The 26,882-nt window shown below is 37.5% G+C and overlaps 1 pseudogene; it reads left to right on the forward strand.

Annotated features, from left to right (window-relative positions):
• Window positions 1–1,426: 1,426 nt before the first annotated feature.
• The window catches only part of LOC139703168 (ribose-phosphate pyrophosphokinase 1 pseudogene), a 107,890-nt pseudogene continuing 82,434 nt past the window's right edge, over window positions 1,427–26,882 (forward strand).

A 26,882-nucleotide genomic window follows, 5' to 3' on the forward strand; every position in this document is an offset into this window, starting at 1 on the left:
CAGATGGAGTAAATTTCTGGCAAAGTCTTTCCTTGTAGTATAGGCCAATTTGTGGAGAATGATCTGGGAATATTTCACAAGGATTTCTTTTTCCTTTTCCTGTGAAAACTAAAACGAAATGTTTTCTTGGCTTTTCTCTGTCATAACTTGATGAAGGTACCCACAAAAGGATGGAGTCCTACCTAAGTCTCCTGCTCTATGAGTTTCTCTCCTAGAAGCTGATCCACTCAGCCTCCAACAATTTGTGAACATTTCTATGTATGTGTCCCTATCCTTTTTGGCTTCTGTGAGTTCTATAGCACATAAGGTATCTTTATTATGACATGATAATTTTAGATGAATTTTAAGTTTAGTGTACATATACTATCCTAAACAAGAACTCAGCCTTGTCTCTTTATATTTGTTTTTCAATAAATGGAAGAGAACAATTGGTCATATGCAATATATTCTATTCAAGGTGAAAAATGTACTGTGAAGAAAGTGATGCTAAGTTTCAGCCAGGTTAATGACCTGGGAACCATAATAGATTACATTGAAGGTCATAAAACAAATTAAAAAGTCTAGCATTCAAAATATGGTCTTAAATGACAGAGGAATTAAACAAGATAGTAATACCAGAAAGATAAGAAAAAAATTCTCATATATTTGGAAGTTAAACTGTTTTTCTAAATAATACATGGCTCAAAGAAGAAGTCTTAAGATAAATTGAAAAATATTTTGGACTAAATAAAAATGAAAATACAAACTTTTCAAAATTTAAGGGATGACTTCAGTTCTGGTTTCCACAGTAACACTGTGCAAAGAGCACCTAGGGAAGCTTCTCAATATGCTGAATATCAAAATCTGCAGCAGCAGTTCCCATCAGAACTTATCCTACCTTATCTAGGTAAGGTAGTAACTAAGAAATTCAGCAATCAAGAAACCTGTGTGGAAATTGGTGAAAATGTACTTGAAGAAGGTGTCTGCATTCTTCTTTCAGACTGGCTGTGGTGAAATTAACAACAATCTAATGGTGTTTTAGATCATGATTAATCCCAGAAAGACTGCTTCAGCAAGCCAGGTTACCACAGTCATCCTGTTTCCCTTATGCCTGGCAGGATAAGAAGAACAAGGGCTGGGTTCTAATCTCAACAAAGCTTGTCACAAATATGCAATCTGTGGCTGGTGAAGATCATATTATCAACATGGATCTACATGCTTCTCAAATTTAAGACTTTTTTGTTACCAATAAATATCACATAACAATCTGTATAAAGAGCCAGGGGTCCTGAAGTGGATTAGGGAGAATATCTCTGAATGGAGGAACTGCATTATTATGTTACCTGATGTTGGTAGAGCCAAGAGAGTGACCTCCATTGCAGATTGGTTTAATGTGGACTTTGCATTGATTCACAAGGAATGGAAGAAGGCCAATGAAGTAAACTTCATGGTGCTAGTGGAAGATGCAAAGGATATCAGAGGATATCCTTATGAATGACACAGCTGAAACCTGTGGCACAATTTGCTATACAGCTGACAACCTTCTCTCAGCTGTAGTCACCAGAGTTATGCTATCTTGAATCATGGAATTTTTTCTGGCCAGCCATTTCTGATGTGTTTTGAAGAATAGTGGTCATCAATACCATACCTCAAGAGAACAAGATGAAGCTTTGCTCCAAAATACAAGTGATTAATATCTCCATTATCCTTACAGAAGCCATCAGGAAAACCCATAATGGGGAATCTGTTTCCTACGTGGTCACACATGCCCCTTTATTTATTTTTTTTTTATTATTGGTTGTTCAAAACATTACAAAGCTCTTGACATATCATATTTCATACATTAGATTCAAGTGGGTTATGAACTCCCATTTTTACCCCAAATACAGATTGCAGAATCACATCGGTTACACATCCACGTTTTTACATATTGCCATACTAGTGTCTGTTGTATTCTGCTGCCTTTTCTATCCTCTACTATCCCCCCTCCCCTCCCCTCCCATCTTCTCTCTCTACCATATCTACTGTAATTCATTTCTCTCCTTGTTTTTTTCCCATTCCCCTCACAACCTCTTATATGTAATTTTGTATAACAATGAGGGTCTCCTTCCATTTCCATGCATTTTCCCTTCTCTCTCCCTTTCCCTCCCACCTCATGTCTCTGTTTAATGTTAATCTTTTCCTCCTGCTCTCCCTCCCTGCTCTGCTCTTAGTTGCTCTCATTATATCAAAGAAGACATTTGGCATTTGTTTTTTAGGGATTGGCTAGCTTCACTTAGTATAATCTGCTCTAATGCTATCCATTTCCCTGCAAATGCCATGATTTTGTCATTTTTTAGTGCTGAGTAATACTCCATTGTGTATAAATGCCACATTTTTTATCCATTCATCTATTGAAGGGCATCTAGGTCCCTTTATAATAGAAAAACCTGTGATATTTTTAGAATAAAATCTACCCTGCCTCTTTTAGAAAAAAAATATGGGATGCAGTGCGGGTAGTTCTTAGAGGGCATTATAAACTACTGAATGTATATATTAGAAAAGAAGAAAGGCCTAAAATGAGTAAGCTATTTTTTCACCATAAGGAACTAAAGAAAGAAAAGTAAATTAAGCCTTGGGAGAACCAAAGAAAATAAATGATCAAAATCAGCATAGAAATCAATAAAATTCAAAACATGAAATCAATAGAGAAACCTAATAAAATGCAAAGCTAGTTCTTTAAAAATATCTATGAAATTAATAAAATTTCAGTAAGACTAACCAATAAAGAAAAGAGAAGAAACAAATTACTAATTACATAAATTAGGGAATCATTACTTATGTATTTAAAGTATAGGATAGAGGACACAAAATCTAACCCACAGAACTTTAGTTATCTTATATTAGAGACAAAGGCACCAAAAACATACATTGGAGAAAAGATAGATTATTCAACAAATGGTGCTGGGAAAACTAGAAATCCACATGCAACAAACTGAAATTAAACCTCTATTTCTCATCATGCACAAAACTCAACTTAAAGTGGATCAAGCACCTAGGAATTAAACCACAGATCTTGCACCTAATGGAAGAAAAAGTAAGCCAAAATCTCCATTATGTCAGATTAGGCCCCAACTTTATTAATAAGACTTCTATAGCACAATAATTAAAACCAAGAATCAAAGAGGGATGGATTCAAACTCAAAACCTTCTTCTCAGCAAAATAAACAATCAGTGAGGTAAATAGAAAGCATAAAGAATGGGAGCAAATCTTTACCACAAGCACATCAGAGAGCACTAATCTGTAGGATATATAAAGCACTCAAAAACCTTAACACCAATAAAACAAATAATCCAATCAATAAATGGGCCAAGGAAGTGAACAGACACTTCTCAGAAGATCTACAACCAATAAACAAATATATGAAAAAATGTTCAACATCTCTAGCAATTAGAGAAATGCAAATTAAAACTACTCTAAGATTTTATCTCACTCCAGTCAGAATGGCAGGTATTGTGCATACAAACAAAAATAAGTGTTGGCGAGTATGTGGGGGAAAAGGTACACTCATACACTGTTGGTGGGACTGCAAATTGGTGCAGCCAAACTGGAAAGCAGTATAGAGATTCCTTGAAAATCTGAGAATGGAACCACCATTTGACCTGGCTATCCCTCTCCTTGGTCTATACCCAAAGGATTTAAAAACAGCATATTACAGGGACACAGCCACATCAATGTTTATAGCAGCATAATTCACAATAGCTAAAGTGTGGGACCTACCCAGATGCCCTTCAGTAGATGGATAGGTAGGGAAACTTTGGTATATATACACAATGAAATATTACTCAGCAATAAAAGAGAAAAAATCATGCCATTAGCAGGTAAATAGATGAAGTTGGAGAATATACTGACAAGTGAAGCAAGCCAATCCCCCCAAAACAAAGGCCAAATGTTTTCTTTGATATGAGGATGCTGACTCATAATGGCGATTGGAGTGGGGAGCATGCGAGGAATGGAGGAACTTTAGATAGGGCAAAGGGGAGGGAGGGGAAGGGAGGGAGCAAGGGGGTAGGAATGATGGTGGAATGAGTTAGACATCATTATCCTAAGTACATGTGTGAAAATACTTTGTGTATAATCAGTGTCTTGGAAAATTGTGCTCTATATGTGAATATGAAATAAATTGCATTCTGCCATCATGTATAACAAATCAGAATAAATAATAAAATAAAGTATAGGATATTTAAAGTATAATGAAGGAATATTAGAAATAATCATATCTGTCCACCAATTTAATAATATAGATGAAATAAAACATTTCTTTGAAATATACAAACTATTAAAACTCATACAAGAAACAGATAATTTCTGTAGATCTATGTCTATTAAAAGAATTGAGTCAATAATTAATAGCCGTCTAAAAATGAAAGAACCAGGCCCAGATGTTCTCACTGGTAAAGTCTATTAAAAATTTAGTCTAAAAACAAAAATAAAAACAATTCTTCATAATTTCTTCCAGAAAATAGAATCAGATATAAAAATTACTAACTCACTTTTACCAACATTTACCCAATACCAAATTGACATAAAAACATTGCAATAAAGGAAAACCAAGGGTTGATATTTCTTATGAACATAGGTGTAAAAATTCTCAATAAACTATGTTTAAATTGAATCCAATGATGTATAGAAATTATATGCCATGAGAAATTGGGATTTCTTACATATATGCACAGTTGATTTAACACATAAAAATCAATATATGTGAGCCACATTATCTGTATTCTAAAGAAAAAACATTATGATCAATGGCAACATAAGGTCATTTAACAAGAATTTAACATATTCAATATAAAAGTTCTCAGCATATTAGAAATAGAAGGTATTTATGTTAACCTGATAAATCACATGAAAAGATATACATGTAGCAAATGATCATATAAAAAGATGTTCAATGCCATTTTCCATTAGCACATTGTAGATTAAAGCAACAATAAGTTACCATTGTGATCACGTGTGCGCACACGCGCACATACACACACACACACACACATATATATATATATAGTTTGTTTGTTTGTTTTTTTAACCAAATGGCTATGATAATCTAGAGTCACAGGAAATCTCACTCAGTGCTAGTGAGAATACAAAATGATATAGAAACTCTAGAAGATAATTTGGCAGTTTCTTCCAAAATAAACATAGTTTTAATCATAAAGCTCAGCAACCACACTTCTAGGTATTTATTCAGTTGATATGAAAACTTAAGTCCATGCAAAAAGATGCACACAAATGCTCATAGCACTTTTATTTATAATAGCCAAAATATGGAAGCAGCAAATGTCCTTCAATAGGTGAATAGACAAACACCCACATAATGGAAAATTATTTAGCAATAAAAATGAGCTATCAGGCCACATAAAGGCAGGGGTGGATCTCAAATTTATATTGCTAAGCTAAAGAAGCCATCTGGAAAAGCAACATGCTATATGATTCCAGTGGTGTGACATTCTGTAAAAGAAAAATCTACAGGATGATTTTTCAGGTGTCAGGGCTAAGGAAGGGAGAGTTGAGCAGGTATAACCCAGGAGATTTTTCAAGATGTAAAACAATTAAAGCAGTTTCCAGATTTCTGACTCATGGAAGCATTTATATAGTAAATGTGTGTTGTTTCATGCTGCTATGTTGGTTTACTTTCTTACGCAGGGGTAGATTACTAATAGGCAAGTTAGAAAGGTGACCATGCAGCTACTAATAGAAAAAAGGAGAAAAATAGGAGGAGAGACGAAGAATAACATGAAATGTTGTATGTTTTCACAGAGTCACTTTGGACTTTGTGCTGAGAATATACTGAAGGATGCCAAAACAATGAGCAAGGACACTAGACAGGAAGCAGCTGCTAATCTATTTTAGAGTTGATGTTGGTCTGGGCCTTGGTGGTGGCTATGAGGTGATGAAAGGGGCCAGATTCTGGATCTATTCTGAAGGTAGAGCCAAAATAATTTCCTGATATTGTGTAAATTAGGTGGGAAAGAAAGCGGAGGAGTCAAGAAAGACTCCAGGGTTTTTAAAACGAATAACAGGAATGGGATTGAAATTTACTGAGATACAGATTGAAATAAACCCTGCACTGGAGTTCCCTCTTTTCACTTTTCCTCCTATGAGTTGGGAACTAATTCCAGGAGATATTGCCTGGGGCAAAACTAATTATAGTGATAGAATTTTAAATGACATTTATTAAGTGCCTTTTAACATACCAGACACTATTCTAAGTGTTTTATGTATCTTGTTTAATTGCTCTAACAATACCATGCAGGGATACTATTATTCCCATATTTTAAAATGATTTTATTCAGGATAAGAGGTTAAACGTGTCTCAAGGTCCATAGCCAATAAGTTGCAAAGCATAGTAGGTAATTTGTTATAAAATAAGATCAACTAGGTGCAACTCTGAGTTTTATTATTCACTATGCCTGTGATGTTAGGCAAACTAGCTAACATGCCTGGCACTCGATTTCCTAAAAATAGTTCATGAACTGGGTACTTTTGCATGTGTTTTTTCACTTAACCCACAAACTGATCCAATGAGGAAGGTTCAATCACCAAATGCAAACACTGAGGATAAGGTCAGTAAAGCAGCCTACCAAATAGTCACCTATCACTGAGTGTTTGTGCCATGGTTCTCAAGGAAATTTTAAGAATGGTTGGCGCTAATTCACTTTCCATTCTTTGCTTATGGCAAGGTTTGCATTTCTATGGAATATATCTAGCTATTTAATAGCAATGCTGATTTAAAAGTTGTACTGTATAGAAATAGTACAGGCATTTTCTTAACCAAAGGTACTGTTATCTCTGAGGTCCCTAAAACTGGTTGTTATATAAGTTTTTAGAATAATAAAAACTACCAACTATTAAATGTTTCCAATATACAGGACCCTGTAAGAAGTATTTTATTTTATAGGTAGTAACACAATATTCATAGCCTTTAGAGATAAATGTTCATACTTTCCTGTTTTATAGATAAAGAAACTGAGACTTGGAAAGTTGCCTAGGATCAATAGTTAACAGGTATGTGACCCATCTGGGCTGTCTCCACAGATTCAAGTGCTTTTAACCACTATAAATTTTTAGGCAGACTGCTTAAAAAATGATCAAATGATATGGCAAATTAATAATGCCTTCCTATCAGATATGAATCCTGCCTATTGGTGAAAATGATCCCCAAATTGTTTTCTTCTTACAAAACCAATTGTTTTAATTGTAGTCCAAATTAACATATGTTAAACATAATTAACATATTTTAAACATTTAATATACTTGCCCTGTTATACCTCTACAGAGTGGTGCCCCTGTGCCACTATTTCTAGAATGTTTCCTGATATGCAGGACTTGTTTTCAAGTAATCTTGTCCATGTGCATCCCCATAAGGTTTGTGTGCTTTTAATGATCTTGTTGCTTTCTTAATCAATCCAGAAGTACAACTCACCATATTTTCCCATCAAGACTGATTCATAGGCTTTTATTAATCTACATTGCTTTTTACAATTAATTTATTTATTTTAATTAAGTGTATATGACATCAGAATGCATTTTGATTCATTGTACACACTGTAGTACCACTATTCATTTCTCTGGTTATATATGATGTAGCATCACACCATTTGTGCACTCATACATGTACCTAGGGTAATGATGACCATCTCATTCCACCATCTTTCCTAACCCCATGAACCCTCCCTACCCCTTCCTCCCCTTTGCCCCATCAAAGTTCCTCCATTTTTCCTATGTCTCTCTACTCCCTTTATGGATCAGCATCCACTTATCAGAGAGAACATTCGGCCTTTGTTTTTTTGGGATTGGCTTACTTTACTTAGCATGATATCCTTCAACTCCATCGATTTACCTGCAAATACCATGATTTTATTCTTGTTTAATTCTGAGTAATATTTCATTGGGTGTATATGTATATATATACCAGTTTATCCATTCATCTACTGAAGGGCATCCTGCACCTAATAGAGGAAACAGTAGGCCCAAATCTTCATCACGTTGGATTAGGCCCTGACTTCCTTAAAAAGACTCCTAAAGCACAAGAAATAAAATCAAGAATTAATAAATGAGATAGATTCAAACTAAAAGTTTCTTCTCAGCAAAAGAAACAATCAATGAGGTGTAGAGAGAGCCTACATTTGGGGAGCAAATATTTGCCACATGCACATCAGATAGAGCACTAATCTCCAGGATATCTAAAGAACGCAAAAAACTTAACACCAAAAAAATCAAACAACTCAGGCAGTAGAGTGTTCACCTAGCACGTGTGAGGCCCTGGCTCAATCCTCAGCACCACATTAAATAAATAAATAAATAAATAAATAAATAAATAAATAAATAAATAAATAAAATTGTCCAACTACAATTTAAAAAAAAAAAAATTAAAAAACCCAACTCAATCAATAAATGGGCTAAGGAGCTGAACAGACACTTCTCAGAAGAAGATATACATTCAATAATATATGAAAAAATGTTCAATATCTCTAGCAAATAGAGAAATGCAAATCAAAACTACCCTAATATTTTATCTCACGGCAGTCAGAATGGCAATTATCAAGAATACAGACAACAATAAATGTTGGTGAGGATGTGGGGAAAAAGGCACACTCATATGTTGCTGGTGGGACTGCAAATTGGTGCAACCTCTCTGGAAAAGCAGTATGGAGATTCGTCATAAAACTTGGGATGGAACCACCATTTGACCCAGCTATCTCACTCCTTAGTCTGTACCCAAAGGACTTAAAATCAGCATACTAGAGTGATGCAGGCACATCAATGTTTACAGCAGTACAATTCACAGTTAAACTGTGGAAACAACCTACATTGCTTTAACATTTTGATTTGTGGCATAATTTACATGCCATACAATTTACTTATCTTAAGTGTACAATGCTTCTTAGTACATTTTCAGAGTTGTGCAACCATCACCACATCTTCACCAATTCTAGAACATTTCCATTCCTCCAAAAAGAAACTTATACCTAGTTATAGTAACTTCGTATTCCCACACCCAGCCCTAGGCAAACATCTGCTTTGTGACTCTATAAATTTTTTTATCAACAAAACCAGTAGATTTTGACACAAATGGATCCAATTTTAGTTACAGAACTAGTCATGTCTAAGTGATATTTGAGTAGGTTCAAAAAATTTGTTGTAAGGCATGTGTATATATGTGTGTGTGTGTGTGCATATATCCCATATATAATACAAATTCCTTGAAGATTTTAATAGTTTTGTATCGTTTCACTCATTTAAGTCTAACAACATTGTAAAGAATGAAGAATTCTAGTGATTAGGACACGGTTCCTGAAGTCAAATAGAGCTGAGTTTTATTTAAATTCCATAGGAACACAGGCTGCCTATCATATTTACCATTATGCTTCTGACATTTAGCAAGTGTCTGGCATATAGTAGATCTCAGTAAATATTAAGAGGTTGAAAAGAAAGAAGGAAACAGAGAAAGAAAATGAATAATTAACTCTATGACTCACCCAGAGCTAATAGATGAACTTGGGAAGGTCACTTCCATTCTCTGTATTTTAGTACCATCATGTAAAAACAGAGACAGTGATGAATGAGATAAGGAATGTTAAGTGCTTGGCACACAAATAAGGATAGTCCAATTCAGGAAGGTTTAGTTACTTGTCTAATGTCATAATGCATGTTAGTGTTGGAGGGCTCAAACTCAGACCTGTCTGTCTGTAAAAGCAGTTAAACAGCTTCAATGAGCACAGATACATTTGATTGTGTGTCTGAGTATTACATAGAGGTGCAGTGATAGTAGAATTAAAAGCACCTAAAATGTCATTTTTCTTCTTAATAATGGTAGTAAGAAAATTCCCTTAGTGCAAGCCTATGTCATTTCAGAGTCCATTCTTTTTAGAAAATGCTTTGCCCTGCCTATTACTTATCTACAGCCCATAAAATGGTGTTTGATCACTTTAAATTCTCTTCTCTGCTTGGCTTTGACTGCAAAAAGTGGTCAGGTTAATTGGAACAATTAAGGTGCTCCTGGGGGATAATTACCCCTTTTACTTTCTGTGTGTGAAGAGGAAGGAGGATGGCTGGTCCTGAAAATGGGATCCCTGTGGCACACTGGGAAGGAGAATTAAAAACACAGTGAGATGGAGCCCGGAATGCATTTTTCTTCTATTTAATATAATTAGCCAATAAAAGCACATGCTCTTTTATCTCTCTCTCTCTCTCTCTCTCTCTCTCTCTCTCTCTCTCTCTCTCACACACACACACACACACACACACACACACACACGCCCCAACTCATACACCTTAGAGCATGAAAAAGGAAATATTTGGCACCTGAGACAAAGAAAAACAGATGTCTGAATGTAGGAAGTAGATGTGGGCAGGAAGGTTTGAGAGACTTGTGCACATCCCCTCCAACCTTGCTCTTCTTTCCAACCTGACACACACATGACCATTTCTAGGCCTTTCCATTGAGTTCTGAGAAACAAGAGCCATGGATGAGTTTCCTTGTTCTTTTCTGGATTCTAGTTCCTGACACTACAGAAATCTTTTTTAGGCTTCTTCCCAGTGTATCTCACACCCTCCAAACTCACCTGTCAACCCTGCAAAGTACTGCCCTGTCTCAAACACCACAATCTCTCCTGGAAACTGAGAGCTAAGGAATATTCCCCAGCAGGATTTCAAGTCTACTGGAAAAAGTGGTAGAGCAAGACCTATTCTACTTTCAAACCTGTTATGATAAACTGCACTGTCTAGCAAATTGGATTAGGGGTCTGAAATTGGAAAACACTCTCTTCACCCTCCAACTTGTATAACAAGCATATTATGAAATTGCCTTGTATTCAAGTTGAGTGACTCAAGCATGATGCGATTTGAAATGAATTTAAGTGTCAAAGTGAATGCGCTTATTTATACAATGGATACATTTCTCACAACCAGTCAATATCTAATGTTGCAAGTTAGGTGCAAGAACCATCTTAGGATTGGCATCCTTTATAGTGACATCCTGGAGAAAACGGGAAACTTCACGAACAGAATCATAAGTAGATGGCTTACTGGCTTCTACTATAGTAAGTTACAACTGCCTGCCCAGTGACTTCTCCAGTTATGCTAAAAATGCTTGAATGTGGACTGTCAAATTGTAGGAGGAGTTTTGAAATAATTTTACCTTTAGGGGCACAAAATATATAATTTAGAAAATAAGCAGTGGGAAAGGTGACAGAGGAGAACTACAGCAAACATCATAACTACTCTGCAACCTTGAGAAAGCTATTTCATTCAGGACATTTCAGTTTTCTCCTCTATGAATCTAAGTAATAAATCTTCCCTTGTAGGGTTTATTATGAAGATTAAATGAGATCCCAGATATAAAGTGCCTAGTGGAGAGCCTATCATAGAGGAGATGTATACTAAATGCTAGGTTTTGTGCCTTTCTCTAGAAAGGCTTTTAGGCTTTTAGGCTTGAATCAAGTATCTCTCCTGGAACCAGATGTTAATTCATGTGTCATACAGCAATTTGTTGGTTTGATTGCTAAGTATAATTGATTTCGCATCTATCATGAGCCTAGCTCTGTACTGAGTGAAACTCACAGCAAAAATAGCAATAATGATAAAAATAATGATAACTAACCTTACCTGAACTTTGGTACTCATGAGATAAAATATTGGGTAAAATATTCTATGACCACTAATTTATTTAATAACCAAGCAATACTATGAAGTAGCTTTCATTATTATCACCATTGGTATTAGATGTGAGAAATTTAAGAACAAAGAAGTTAACTATCTTGATTACATTAGTTAGGAGCTGGGATATCAACCATCCAATATGACTGAGAGTCTGCCCATAAGGTAAAGAATTCTGAGAAACATCCCTATACTGAAGAAACTCATAATCATCTCAATGGGATTTTTTCTATGACAAATTCTAGTGGCGTGAGCTTAAGCAATTTCTTGTGTTTTCTAACTCAGTTTGTTCACATGTTTTTAACTATGATCAGAATGTAAAACTTTGTAGACACTTTGCAGAATAATCTGGTAGTTTCTCAAGGTAAACATGGGATTACCATGTAATCCAGCAATTCTCCTCCTCCAGGATAAACACCTAAAAGAAACAAAACATATGACCCCACAAAAATGTATTTATAACAATATAATTTATGATAGCATGGAAACAACTAAAAATGCCCATCAACATCACTAAGATGAAACATTATTCATCCATAAAAAGGAATGAAGTAATGATACATGCTATAACATGGATGAACCTTGAAGACACTTTATGTCAAGTGAAAAGTGCCAGGCAAAATTATCACATATTGTATTATTTCATTTATATACAATTCTAGAAAACGTAACTTAATCTGTAGTGACAGAAGGTATGTCAGTGTAGGATATGGTAATGGTGAAGCGGTATGGAGGGAAAAATTACAAAGTGGGTATGAAAAAACTTCTGTAGCAGTGGGATATGTCCACTATCTCAAGTGTAGTTGTGGTTGCATGAGTATACATGTATGTTAAAACTTACCCTGTTCTACAGCTTAAAATCTATAGCTTATTGTATATAGGTCATTGAATTTCATCTCAATAAAGCTACTTTAAAAATTAAGATAGTGGGCCCCCTCCCCCTGCGCCGGCAAGGTAGAGGGAAGTGTGACCACCCACAGAGCAGGCCCAGCGGCCTGCTGAGGGGCAGAGCCGTCCCCCACCCCCCGCGCCTGCCAGGTAGGCGGAACTGTGACCACTGTCAGAAAAGGCCCAGTGGCCCGCGGTGGGACAGAGCTTCCAATCACTCCTGCAAGGTAGGCAGGCCTGCAACCCACCGGAAGAAGAGGAGCACCGGCCTGCTGAGAGGCAGAGCCGACCCCCACCCCCCGCGCCTTCCAGGTAGGCGGAACTGTGACCACCAACAGAAAAAGCCCAGTGGCCCGTGGCGGGACAGAGCTTCCAATCACTCCTGCAAGGTAAGCGGGCCTGCAACCCAACAGCAGAAGAGGAGCAGCGGCCTGCTGAGAGGCAGAGCCGCCCCCTCCCCCTGCGCCAGCAAGGTAGAGGGAACTGTGACCACCCACAGAGCAGGCCCAGCGGCCTGCTGAGGGGCAGAGCTGCCCCCCACCCCCCGCGACTGCCAGGTAGGCGGAACTGTGACCACTGACAGAAAAGGCCCAGTGGCCCGCAGCGGGACAGAGCTTCCAATCACTCCTGCAAGGTAGGCGGGCCTGCAACCCACCGGCAGAAGAGGAGCAGCAGCCTGCTGAGAGGCAGAGCCACCCCCTCCCCCTGCGCCAGCAAGGTAGAGGGAACTGTGACCACACACAGAGCAGGCCCAGCGGCCTGCTGAGGGGCAGAGCCGCCCCCCACCCCCGCGCCTGCCAGGTAGGCGGAACTGTGACCACCGACAGAGAAGGCCCAGTGGCCCGCGGAGGGGCAGAGCTTCCAATCACTCCTGCAACGTAGGCGGGCCTGCAACCCACCGGCAGAAGAGGAGCAGCGGCCTGCTGAGAGGCAGAGCCGCCCCCTCCCCCCGCGCCTGCAGGGTAGACGGAACTGTGACCACCATCAGAACAGGCCAGACCTGCAACCGACAGACAGAACAGGCCCAGTGGCCTGAGGAAGGGTAGAGCCGCCCCGCCCCCTGCGCCTGCAAGGTAGGCGGACCTGCGACCCACTGGCAGAACAGCCCCAGAGGCCTGCAGAGGGGCAGTGCCGCTGCCTGCGCCTGCAAAGTAGGCAGAACTGCGACCACCGACAGAACAAGACTAGCGGCCCGCAGAGGGACAGAGCTGCCGCCCGTGCCTGCAAGGTAGTCGGACCTGCTACCGACCGGCAGAGCAGGCCCAGCGGCCTGCCGGCGTGGTAGGCACATTGCCCCAATTGGAGGAGGGGCAGAGCCGCCACCCAGGCCTGCGAGGGAGACTTTGCAACTATACAAGACCAATATAAATATATAGGGGGAAAATTCAATAGTACAACAGTTTCACCAAGTAGAAAGGAACGCGAACAGTATGAAGAGACAAGGAAAGAAAGGACCACAAGCAATGCAGGTCAACTCAACGTTAGAAGAGGTAATAGCTGCAGCAGATGGAATGTCAGATAAAGAATTCAGGATATACATGCTTCAGATGATCTGGAGTCTCAAGGAAGACATCAGACAGCAAAATCAGACAATGAAAGATCACTTCAACAATGAATTACATAAACAAATCCAAGAAGCAAAAGATCAACTATACAGGGAGATAGAGGTTATAAAAAACAAACAAACAGAAATCCTACAAATGCAGGAAGCAATAAACCAACTTAAAAACTCAATTGAGAATACTACCAGCAGAGTAGAACACTTAGAAGATAGAACATCAGACAATGAAGATAAAGTATTTCAACTTGAAAAGAACATAGACAGCTCAGCAAGACTGTTAAGAAACCATGAGCAGAACATCCAAGAAATATGGGATAACATCAAGAGACCAAATTTAAGAGTCATTGGGATACAGGAAGGAACAGAATTTCAAACCAAAGGAATGAGCAATCTATTCAATGAAATAATACGAGAAAACTTCCCAGACTTGAAGAATGAGACAGAATCCCAAATCCCAGAAGCCTACAGGACGCCGAATGTGCAAAATCATAAGAGACCCACACCTAGACACATTATAATGAAGATGCCCAACATACAGAATAAGGAGAGAATTTTAAAAGCTACAAGAGAAAGGAAGCAGATCACATTTAGGGGTAAGCCAATCAGGATAACAGCTGATCTTTCAACACAGACTCTGAAAGCTAGAAGATCCTGGAATAACATATTTCAAACACTGAAAGAAAATGGGTTCCAACCAAGAATTGTGTTTCCAGCGAAATTAAGCTTCAGGATGGAAGATGAAATTAAAACCTTCCACGATAAACAAAAGTTAAAAGAATTTGCAGCTAGAAAACCATCTCTTCAAAACATCCTCGGCAAAACATTACAGGAAGAGGAAATGGAAAATAACAATGAAAACCAACAGTGGGAGGTAGGACAGTAAAGGGGGGAAAATAATCAAAGAGGAAAACAAACCATGTTTAGTAACAGAAATAAACAAATATGGCTGGAAGAACAACCCATATCTCAATAATAACCCTAAATGTTAATGGCTTAAACTCACCAATCAAGAGACACAGGCTAGTAGAATGGATCACAAAACAAGACCCAACAATATGCTGCCTACAGGAGACGCATTTGATAGGAAAAGACATACATAGGCTGAAGGTGAAAGGTTGGGAAAAATCATATCACTCATATGGACTTCGGAAACAAGCAGGAGTGTCAATACTCATATCAAATAAAATAGATTTCAAGCCAAAGTTAATCAAAAGGGATAAAGAGGGACACTACATACTGCTTAAGGGAACCATACACCAACAAGACATAACAATCATAAATATATATGCCCCAAACAATGGTGCAGCTATGTTCATCAAACAAACTCTTCTCAAGTTCAAGAGTCTAATAGACCACCATACAATAATCATGGGAGACTTCAACACACCTCTCTCGCCACTGGACAGATCTTCCAAACAAAAGTTGAATAAGGAAACTATAGAACTCAATAACACAATTAATAACCTAGACTTAATTGACATATATAGAATATACCACCCAACATCAAGCAGTTACACTTTTTTCTCAGCAGCACATGGATCCTTCTCAAAAATAGATCATATATTATGTCACAGGGAAACTCTTAGACAATACAAAGGAGTAGAGATAATACCATGCATCCTATCTGATCATAATGGAAAGGAACTGAAAATCAACGATAAAAGAAGGAAGGAAAAAGAATACATCACTTGGAGAATGAACAATAGGTTACTGAATGATCAATGGGTTATAGAAGACATCAAGGAGGAAATTAAAAAATTCTTAGAGATTAATGAAAACACTGACACAACATATTGGAATCTATGGGACACATTGAAAGCAGTTCTAAGAGGAAAATTCATTGCTTGGAGTTCATTCCTTAAAAAAAGAAAAAAACAACAAATAAATGATCTCATACTTCATCTCAAAATCCTAGAAAAAGAAGAGCAAAACAACAGCAAAAGAAGTAGAAGGCAAGAAATAATTAAAATCAGAGCTGAAATTAATGAAATCGAAACAAAAGAAACAATTGAAAAAATTGACAAAACTAAAAGTTGGTTCTTTGAAAAAATAAACAAAATCGACAGACCCTTAGCCATGCTAGCGAAGAGAAGAAGAGAGAGAACTCAAATTACTAGCATACGGGATGAAAAAGGCAATATCACAACAGACACCTCAGATATACAGAAGATAATCAAAAATTATTTTGAATCCTTATACTCCAATAAATTTGAAGATAGTGAAGGCATCGATAAATTTCTTAAGTCATATGATCTGCCCAGATTGAGTCAGGAGGATATAGACAACCTAAACAGACCAATATCAATTGAGGAAATAGAAGAAACCATCAAAAGACTACCAACTAAGAAAAGCCCAGGACCGGATGGGTATACAGCAGAGTTTTACAAAACCTTTAAAGAGGAACTAATACCAATACTTTTCAAGCTACTTCAGGAAATAGAAAAAGAGGGAGAACTTCCAAATTAATTCTACGAGGCCAACATCACCCTGATACCTAAACCAGACAAAGACACTTCAAAGAAAGAAAACTACAGACCAATATCTCTAATGAACCTAGATGCAAAAATCCTCAATAAAATTCTGGCGAATCGGATACAAAAACATATCAAAAAAATTGTGCACCATGATCAAGTAGGATTCATCCCTGGGATGCAAGGCTGGTTCAATATACGGAAATCAATAAATGTTATTCACCACATCAATAGACTTAAAAATAAGAACCATATGATCATCTCGATAGATGCGGAAAAAGCATTCGACAAAGTACAGCATCCCTTTATGTTCAAAACTCTAGAAAAACTAGGGATAACAGGAACATACCTCAATATTGTAAAAGCAATCTATGCTAAGCCTCAGGCTAGCATCATTCTGAATGGAGAAAAACTGAAGGCATTCCCTCTAAAATCTGGAACAAGACAGGGATGCCCTCTCTCTCCACTTCTGTTCAACATAGTTCTCGAAACACTGGCCAGAGCAATTAGACAGACGAAAGAAATTAAAGGCATCAAAATAGGAAAAGAACTTAAATTATCACTATTTGCAGATGACATGATTCTATACCTAGCAGACCCAAAAGGGTCTACAAAGAAACTATTAGAGCTAATAAATGAATTCAGCAAAGTGGCAGGATATAAAATCAACACGCATAAATCAAAGGCATTCCTGTATATCAGCGACAAATCCTCTGAAATGGAAATGAGGACAACCACTCCATTCACAATATCCTCAAAAAAAATAAAATACTTGGGAATCAACCTAACAAATGAGGTAAAAGACTTATACAATGAAAACTACAGAACCCTAAAGAGAGAAATAGAAGAAGATCTTAGAAGATGGAAAAAATATACCCTGTTCATGGATAGGCAGAACTAACTTCATCAAAATGGTGATATTACCAAAAGTTCTCTATAGGTTTAATGCAATGCCAATCAAAATCCCAACGGCATTTCTTGTAGAAATAGAGAAAGCAATCATGAAATTCATATGGAAAAATAAAAGACCCAGAATAGCAAAAACAATGCTAAGCAGGAAGTGTGAATCAGGCGGTATAGCGATACCAGAGTTCAAACTATACTACAGAGCAATAGTAACAAAAACAGCATGGTACTGGTACCAAAACAGGCGGGTGGACCAATGGTACAGAATAGAGGACACAGAAACCAATCCAAAAAACTACAACTACCTTATATTTGATAAAGGGGCTAAAAGCATGCAATGGAGGAAGGATAGCATCTTCAACAAATGGTGCTGGGAAAACTGGAAATCCATATGCAACAAAATGAAACTGAATCCCTTTCTCTCGCCATGCACAAAAGTGAATTCAAAATGGATCAAGGAGCTTGATATCAAATCAGAGACACAGCGTCTGATACAAGAAAAAGTTGGCTACGATCTACATACTGTCGGGTCGGGCTCCAAATTCCTCAATAGGACACCCATAGCACAAAAGTTAATAACTAGAATCAACAAATGGGACTTACTCAAACTAAAAAGTTTTTTCTCAACAAAAGAAACAATAAGAGAGGTAAATAGGGAGCCTACATCCTGGGAACAAATCTTTACTCCTCACACTTCAGATAGAGCCCTAATATCCACAGTATACAAAGAACTCAAAAAATTAGACAATAAGAGAACAAACAACCCAATCAACAAATGGGCCAAGGACCTGAACAGACACTTCTCAGAGGAGGACATACAATCAATCAACAAGTACATGAAAAAATGCTCACCATCTCTAGCAGTCAGAGAAATGCAAATCAAAACCACCCTAAGATACCATCTCACTCCAGTTAGATTGGCAGCCATTATGAAGTCAAACAACAACAAGTGCTGGCGAGGATGTGGGGAAAAGGGTACACTTGTACATTGCTGGTGGGACTGCAAATTGGTGCAGCCAATTTGGAAAGCAGTATGGAGATTTCTTGGAAAGCTGGGAATGGAGCCACCATTTGACCCAGCTATTCCCCTTCTGGGTCTATTCCCTAAAGACCTAAAAAGAGCATGCTACAGGGACACTGCTACATCGATGTTCATAGCAGCACAATTCACAATAGCAAGACTGTGGAACCAATCTAGATGCCCTTCAATAGATGAATGGATAAAAAAAATGTGGCATTTATACACAATGGAGTATTACTCTGCATTAAAAAATGACAAAATCATAGAATTTACAGGGAAATGGATGGCATTAGAGCAGATTATGCTAAGTGAAGCTAGCCAATCCCTAAAAAACAAATGCCAAATGTCTTCTTTGATATAAGGAGAGTAACTAAGAACAGAGTAGGGTCGAAGAGCATGAGAAGAAGATTAACATTAAACAGGGATGAGAGGTGGGAGGGAAAGGGAGAGAGAAGGGAAATTGCATGGAAATGGAAGGAGACCCTCAGAGTTATACAAAAGTACATACAAGAGAAAGTGAGGGAAAAGGGAAAAATAATACAAGGGGGACAAATGAATGTCAGTAGAGGGGGCAGAGAGAGAAGAGGGTAGGGGAGGGGAGGGGAGGGGAGGGGGGGATAGTAGAGGATAGGAAAGGCAGCAGAACACAACAGACACTAGTATGGCAATATGTAAATCAATGGATGTGTAACTGATGTAATTCTGCAATCTGTATATGGGGTAAAAATGGGAGCTCATAACCCACTTGAATCAAAGTGTGAAATATGATATATCAAGAACTATGTAATGTTTTGAACAGCCAACAATAAAAAATAAAAAAAAATAAAAAAAAATTAAGATAGTGGGGGGAGGGGAAAAATAGAAGTTCAGTGTATTAGACAAAGAGGAATGAAGGGAAGGGAAGGGGACAGGGAATAGGAAAGAGTGTGGGATGAATCTGACCGAACTTTCCTATGTTCATATATGGATACTTCACAATGAATTTCCACATCATGTACAACCACAAGACTGGGAACCTACTTAGAATAAGTTATATTCCATGCTTTTATAAATATATCAAAATATACTCTGCCATGCGTAACTAAAATGGACAAATAATTTTAATAATAAGGATAGTCCTACCTACATTCTAAAGGTGTTATGAGGCTTAATTGAGATCATTTATGTGAAAGTAACAAGCGCAGTACTTGACAGAGTCATTATTTAAAGTTTAATTAAAATAAATGAACACAAAAATCTCATATTGCAAAAGAAAGTTGTCAGCAGTGACTCCATTTTGTTACCCAGACTCCACCTGGTGCTGTGGTAGCCATTCTGTAACATTACTGACATGTCACAAGAAAGTTATTTGCTGTGAGGGAACTTCCAGAGGAGTGTAAAAATTAAAAACTAAACTCTGTTTTTAGAAAAATGACATAGTCTAACCTTGTATTACTGAACTAATGAGCTATAGAAGTAAATTTATCCTCCAGTCACAATTCTTGATGATCAACCTATGTAATCTGCTTCAATTTTGTCGATTTCACCCTTAAAATGACCCTCTAAACCTCTCCCTGAAGGTTCACTTTCTGTTTCTACTGAAATTGCAATTCTAAGAATCCCCAAATAAGAACCGGTTTGCTTCATGGATGGTCCAAGATCTTTGGATGACAACACAAACAACAAAGAAGTACACAGGAGTTTTAACTTCATTTTCAAGAATGGAGAGTCACAGTTTCTTCTTGAGCAGAGTCTCAATGAGGTGAAAATCTTAATTAAGCCATTTTTTAAAATTTTTATTTATTTTTTTACATGAGCTCTATTATTATTATTATTATTATTATTATTATTATTACTATTACTATTATTATTATTTGCATTACAATTCTTAAGACACCTTTATACCACAATTTATCACATCTCTGTATATAAGGTATGTTGACACCAAGTTCACATCTTCATACATGTATTTTGTATAATGATGAGGGTCTCCTTCCACCATCCTTGCTATTCCCCTTCTCCCTCCCTTTCCCTCCCACCACTCTTCCCTAACTAGAAATAATCTACCTCCCATGCTCTCCCTCCCTACCCCATTTTCAGTCACACCCCTTATATCAGAGTAGACATTCAGCATTTGTTTTTTAGGGATTGGCTAATGTCACTTAGCATATTCTGCTCTAATGCCATCCATTTTCTTGCAAATGTCATGATTTTATTATTTTTTAGTGCTGATTAATATTCCATTGTGTATATATGCCACATTTTTTTATCCATTCTTCCACTGAAGGGCATCTAGGTTGGCTCCACAGTTTAGCTATTGTGAATTGTGCTGCTATAAACATTGATGTGGCTGTGTCCCTGTAGTATGCTGTTTTTAGGTCCTTTGGGTATAGTCCAAGGAGAGGAATAGCTGGGTCAAATGGTGGTTCCATTCCCAGTTTTCCAAAGATTCTCCATACTGCTTTCCAAATTAGCTGCACCAATTTGCAGTCCCACCAGCAGTATATGAGTGTACCATTTTCCCCACATCCTCACCAACACTTGTTGTGTTTGTTTTCTTAATAGCTGCCATTCTGACTGGAGTGAGATGGTATCTAAGAGTAGTTTTGATTTGCATTTCTCTGATCACTAGAGATGATGAGCATATTTGTTGACTGATTGTATATCTTCTTCTGAGAAGTGTCTGTTCAGGTCCTTGGCCCATTTATTGATTGGAATATTTAGGTTTTTTTGGTGCTTATCTTGTTGAGATCTTTATATACTCTAGAGATTAGAGCTCTATCTGATGTGCGAGGGGTAAAAATTTGTTCCCAGGGTGTAGGTTCCCTGTTCACGTCACAGATTATTTCTTTTGCTGAGAAAAAAACTTTTTAGTTTGAAACCATCCCATTTGTTGATTCTTGGTTTTAATTCTTGTGCTATAGGTGCCTTATTAAAGAACTTAGGGCCTAACCCCATGTGATGGAGATTAGGGCCTAGTTTTTCTTCTATTAGACACAGAGTCTCTATTTTGATTCCTAAATCTTTGATCTATTTTGAGTTAACTTTTGTGCATGGTGAGAGATAGGGGTTTAATTTCATTTTGTTGCATATGGATTTCCAGTTTTCCCAGCTCCATTTGTTAAAGATGCTATCATTTCTCCAGTGCATGCTTTTGGCACCTTTGTCTAATATAAGGTAGTTGTAGTTTTTTGGATTGGTCTCTGTGTCCTCTATTCTGTACCATTGGTCTACCCGCCTGTTTTGGTATGAGTACCATGCTGTTTTTGTTACTGTTGCTCTGTAGTATAGTTTAAGGTCTGGTATAGCCATACCACCTGTTTCACTCTTCCTGCTTAGAATTGCATTAGCTAATCTGGGTCTCTTATTTTTCCAGATGAATTTCATGATTGATTTTTCTATTTCTATGAGGAATGCCATTGGGATTTTGATTGGAATTGCATTGAATCTGTATAGTGCTTTAGGTAGTATGGTCATTTTGATAATATTAATTATGCCTATCCATGAGTAAGGTAGATCTTTCCATCTTCTAAGGTCTTCTATTTCTCTCTTTAGGGTTCTGTAGTTTTCATTGTATAGATCCTTCACCTCTTTTGTTAAGTTGATTCCCAAGTATTTTTTTTTTTTTTGAAACTATTTTGAATGGGGTAGTTTTCCTCAATTCCTTTTCAGAGGATTTGTCACTGATATACAGAAATGCCTTTGATTTATGGGTGTTGATTTTATATCGTGCCACTTTGCTGAATTCACTTACCAGTCCCAGACGTTTTCTGGTGGAGTGTTTTGGGTCTTCTAGGTATAGAAACATATCATCAGCAAATAGTGCTAATTAAGTTCTTCTTTTCCTATAGTTATTTCTTTAATTTCTTTCTTCTGTCTAATTGCTCTGGCCAGTGTTTCAAGAATTATGTTGAATAGAAGTGATGAGAGAGGGTCTTATTCCCGATTTTAGAGGGAATGCCTTCAGTTTTTCTACAATTAGAATGATGCTGGCCTGAGGCTTAGCATAGATGGCATTTACAATGTTGAGGTAAATTCCTGTTATCCCTAGTTTTTCTAGTGTTTTGAACATTAAGGGGTGCTATATTTTGTCAAATGCTTTTTCTGCGTCTATTGAGATGATCATATGGTTCTTATCTTTAAGTCTATTGATGTGATGAATCACATTTATTGATTTCTGTATGTTGAACCAACCTTGCATCCCTGGGATAAATCCCACTTGATCATGGTGCATGATCTTTTTGATATGTATTTGTATTTGATTTGTCAGAATTTTATTGAAGATTTTTGCATCTATATTCATTAGAGATATTGGTCTGAAGATTTCTTTCTTTGAGGTGTCTTTGTCTGGTTTTGGAATCAGGATGATATTGGCCTTGTAGAATGAATTTGAAAGTACTCCCTCTTTTTCTATTTCCTAAAGTAGATTGTAGAGTATTGGTATTAGTTCTTCTTTAAAGTTCTTGTAAAACTCAGGTGAATATCCATCTGGTCCTGGGCTTTTCTTGGTTGGTAATTTTTGGATGGATTTTTCTATTTCTTCATTTGATAGTGGTCTGTTTAAGTAGTGTATATCTTCCTGGCTCAATCCGGACAGGTCATATGACTGAAGGAATTCATTGACCCCTTCACTATCTTCTATTTTATTAGAGTATAATATTTTAAAATAATTTATAATTCTCATCTGTATTTCTGTAGTGTCTGTTGTGATATTGCCTTTTTCATCACATATGCTACTAATTTGAGTTCCCTCTCTTCTTTTCGTTAGCATGGCTAAGGGTCTGTCAATCTTATTTATTTTTTCAAAGAACCAACTTTAAGTTTTGTCAATTTTTTTCAATTGTTTCTTTTGTTTCAATTTCATTGATTTCAACTTTGATTTTAATTATTTATTGCCTTCTACTGCTTTTGCTGCTGATTTGTTCTTCTTTTTCTATGACTTTGAGATGTAATGTGAGGTTGTTTATTTGTTGTTTTTTCTTCTTTTAAGGAATGAACCCCATGCAATGAATTTTCCTCTTAGTAGTGCTTTCATAGTGTCCCAGAGATTTCGGTATGTTGTGTCTGTGTTCTCTTTTACCTCTAAGATTTTTTTTTTAATTTCCTACTTTATGTCTTTTGTAACTCATTGTTCATTCAATAGCATATTGTTCATTCCCCATGTGGTGTAGGAGTTTTTCTTCCTTAATTTATCGTTGATTTCCAATTTCAATCCATTATGATCAGTTAAAATGCACGGTAGTATCTCTACTCCTTTGTATTTGCCTGTGGCATAATATGTGATCTATTCTTGAGAAGGATCAATGTGCTGCTGAGAAAAAAGTGTATCAGCTTGATTTGGGTTGGTATATTCTATATATGTCAATTAAGTCTAAGTTATTAATTGTGTTATTGAGTTGTATAGTTTCTTTATTCAACTTTTGTTTGGAAGATCTGTCCAGTGGTGAGAGAGGTATGTTAAAATCACCCAAGATTATTGTGTTGTGGTCTATTTGACTCTTGAACTTGAGAAGAGTTTGTTTGATGAACATAGCTGCACCATTGTTTGGGGCATATATATTAATGATTGTTATGTCTTGTTGGTGTATAGTCTTGAGAAGTATGTAGTGTCCTTCTTTATCCCTTTTGATTAACTTTGGCTTGAAGTCTGCTTCATTTCATATGAGTATGGACACACCTGCTTGCTTCCTTGGTCCATGTGAGTGGTATGATTTTTCCCAACCTTTCACCTTCAGTCTGTGTATGTTTTTTCCTATCAGATGAGTCTCCTGCAGGCAGCTTATTGTTGGATCTTTTTTTTTAAATCCAGTCTACTAGCCTAAGTCTCTTGATTGGTGACTTTAAACCATTAACATTTAGGGTTACTATTGAGATATGATTTGTATTTCCATCCATATTTGTTTATTGTTGTTATTTAACTTGATTTGTTTTTACTCTTTGATTAGTTTTTCCTTTAATGTACTACATCCCACTGTTGGTTTTCATTGTTATTTTTCATTTCCTCTTCATATAATATTTCACCAAGGATGTTTTGAAGTGCCAGTTTTCTAGCTGCAAATTCTTTTTTAACTTTTGTTTATTGTGGAAGGTTTTTATTTCATCTTCAAATATGAAGCTTAATTTTGATGGATACAAAATTCTTGGTTAGAACCCATTATCTTTCAGTGTTTGAAATATGTTTGTTCCAGGATCCTCTAGCTTTCAGAGCCTGTGTTGAAACGTTAGTCATTAACCTAATTGGTTTCCCCTAAATGTAATCTGCTTCATTTTTCTTGTAGCTTTTAAAATTCTGTCCTTGTTCTATATGTTTGGCATTTTAATTATAATGTGTATTGGTGTGGGTCTCTTGTGATTTTGCACATTCGGTGTCCTGTAGGCTTCTAGGATTTGGATTTCTGTTTCATTCTTCATGTCTGGAAAGTTTTCTAAGATTATTTCATTGCTCATTCCTTTGGTTTGGACCTCTATACCTTCCTCTATCCTAATAACTCTTAAATTTGGTCTCTTTATGCTATCCCAACTTTCTTGGATGTTCTACTCATGGTTTCTTATCAGTGTCTCTGTGCTGTCTACACTCTTTTCGAGATGATATACTTTGTCTTAGTTGTCTGATGTTCTGTGTTCTAAGTTTTTTACTCTGCTGGTGATACTCTCATTTGAGTTTTTAATTTGGTTTATTATTTCATTTCCAGGATTTCTGTTTTTTTTTTTTTTTTTTTTTTTGTATAACCTCTATCTCCCTGTAGAGTTTTTCTTTTGCTTCTTGGATTTGTTTATGCAATTCATTGTGAAAGTGATCTTTCATGTCTGCATTTGCTGTCTAAGGTCCTCCTTGAGACTCCAGATCATCTGAACCATGTATATACTGATATCTTTATCTGACATTCTTTCTGCTGTAGATGTTATCTCTTCTAGTGTTGTATTGTCCTGCATTGTTTGTGGTCCTTTCTTTCCTTGTCTTTTCATGTTGCTCATGTTTCTTTCCAGCTCTGTGTGACTCTTGTGTTATTGTTTTTCCCCTATAGATTTGTATTGCTCTTGTATATTTCCTAAATCTGTTATTTGTGATGGAAGACAATGTAAACAGTTCCCAATATCAACTATACATCATCTATGAGGTAGTTTTTGTTGTTAATACATTTATAGTTAGTCTCTATGTCTAGAGATGTTGGACCCCATTATAATTTAAAATATATTCATTAGTTTCATAAAAGACATACAGTTTCTGGTGGCATATAGAGAACTGAGGGTCGGATGTAGGACGTTATGTTAATGGGGAAAGATGTGAAGGTATGGGTTAATATATCTTAGCTACTTTGGAGGAGAACTCTAATGAAGGGCATTATTAGCAGGAGAATAGACAGGAGGTCTTTTAGGGTAGTTAAGTACGTGGGAGGACAATAAGAAGCATAGAAACAAATACCTATTTGCATTTAGTAAATTACACATAGTAGAAATAGTAACACTTGGGAGGTTGAGAGAGGAAGAGAAGGAGGAAGAAAAGTAAAAATAAAAGAAGAAGAAAAAAGGGGGAAGAGAGAGAAAGGAATGAAAAAAGAGGAAAAGAGAAGAAAAAGATAAAAAGAAAAAAGGAAAGAAGGAAAAAGAAAAAAAATGCACTCTTAGAATTCTGTTTTCTTCTCTTCCAGTAGGTGGCCTTGTGCATTCCAGGTTGAGTCACTGCCCTCAGGGTGGGGGAAGCAATCCTTATGAGGTGGCTCTCCCTCCCCTGCCGGGTGCCTCTGCAATCTGGGTCTTTGGGTTGCTCCCGGTCTCTATCCCCCTCACTTCTCCTGCCCACCAGGCCTCAATTGATAGGTCTCTTGTCCGCAGCCCTGGGTTCACTCTAGGTGTGTGTCCCCCTGGCTTCCCTGTGTTCCTGATCAACTGAGCGCTATCTCTGTGTTGGGTAGTCACCAAGTCATCACAGTTGTTCTGTCATATTCCCTCTGATAGCCATGCCCACCAAAGGCTGGGGAGAAAGGCTTTGAGTTATCACAGCTGGGTAGAGGGGGGGGCTGGGAATCACACACCTGTTCAGACACCGATCGCACTGTCAGGTACATTCACCAAAATTTGATGGGGTAGATTTTCCAAGATGGCGACTGCCCGTTTCTGCACCGGGGTGTCCAGTGAGGTGGAGGGAGCTGGGCTGTTCTGTTCCTATGCTATGTCCACCTGTGCCCTGTGGTGACGCGGGTCACAGTCTGGCCTGCTCCAGTCCTGAAGGATCAGTAACCCTGGGTCTCTGCGCTGCCAGAAATCTGCAGGGCTCAAACTCTGCCCGTCTGCAGTGGGTTCCAGCTCCGTGCTGCTGGCCAGCTTCCACAGCAAAGAGTGACTTCGGTTTCCCAGAATCCTGGATTGGGCTTGCAA

This window comes from Marmota flaviventris, chromosome X (genome assembly GCF_047511675.1).
Source record: "Marmota flaviventris isolate mMarFla1 chromosome X, mMarFla1.hap1, whole genome shotgun sequence".
NCBI lineage: Eukaryota > Metazoa > Chordata > Mammalia > Rodentia > Sciuridae > Marmota > Marmota flaviventris.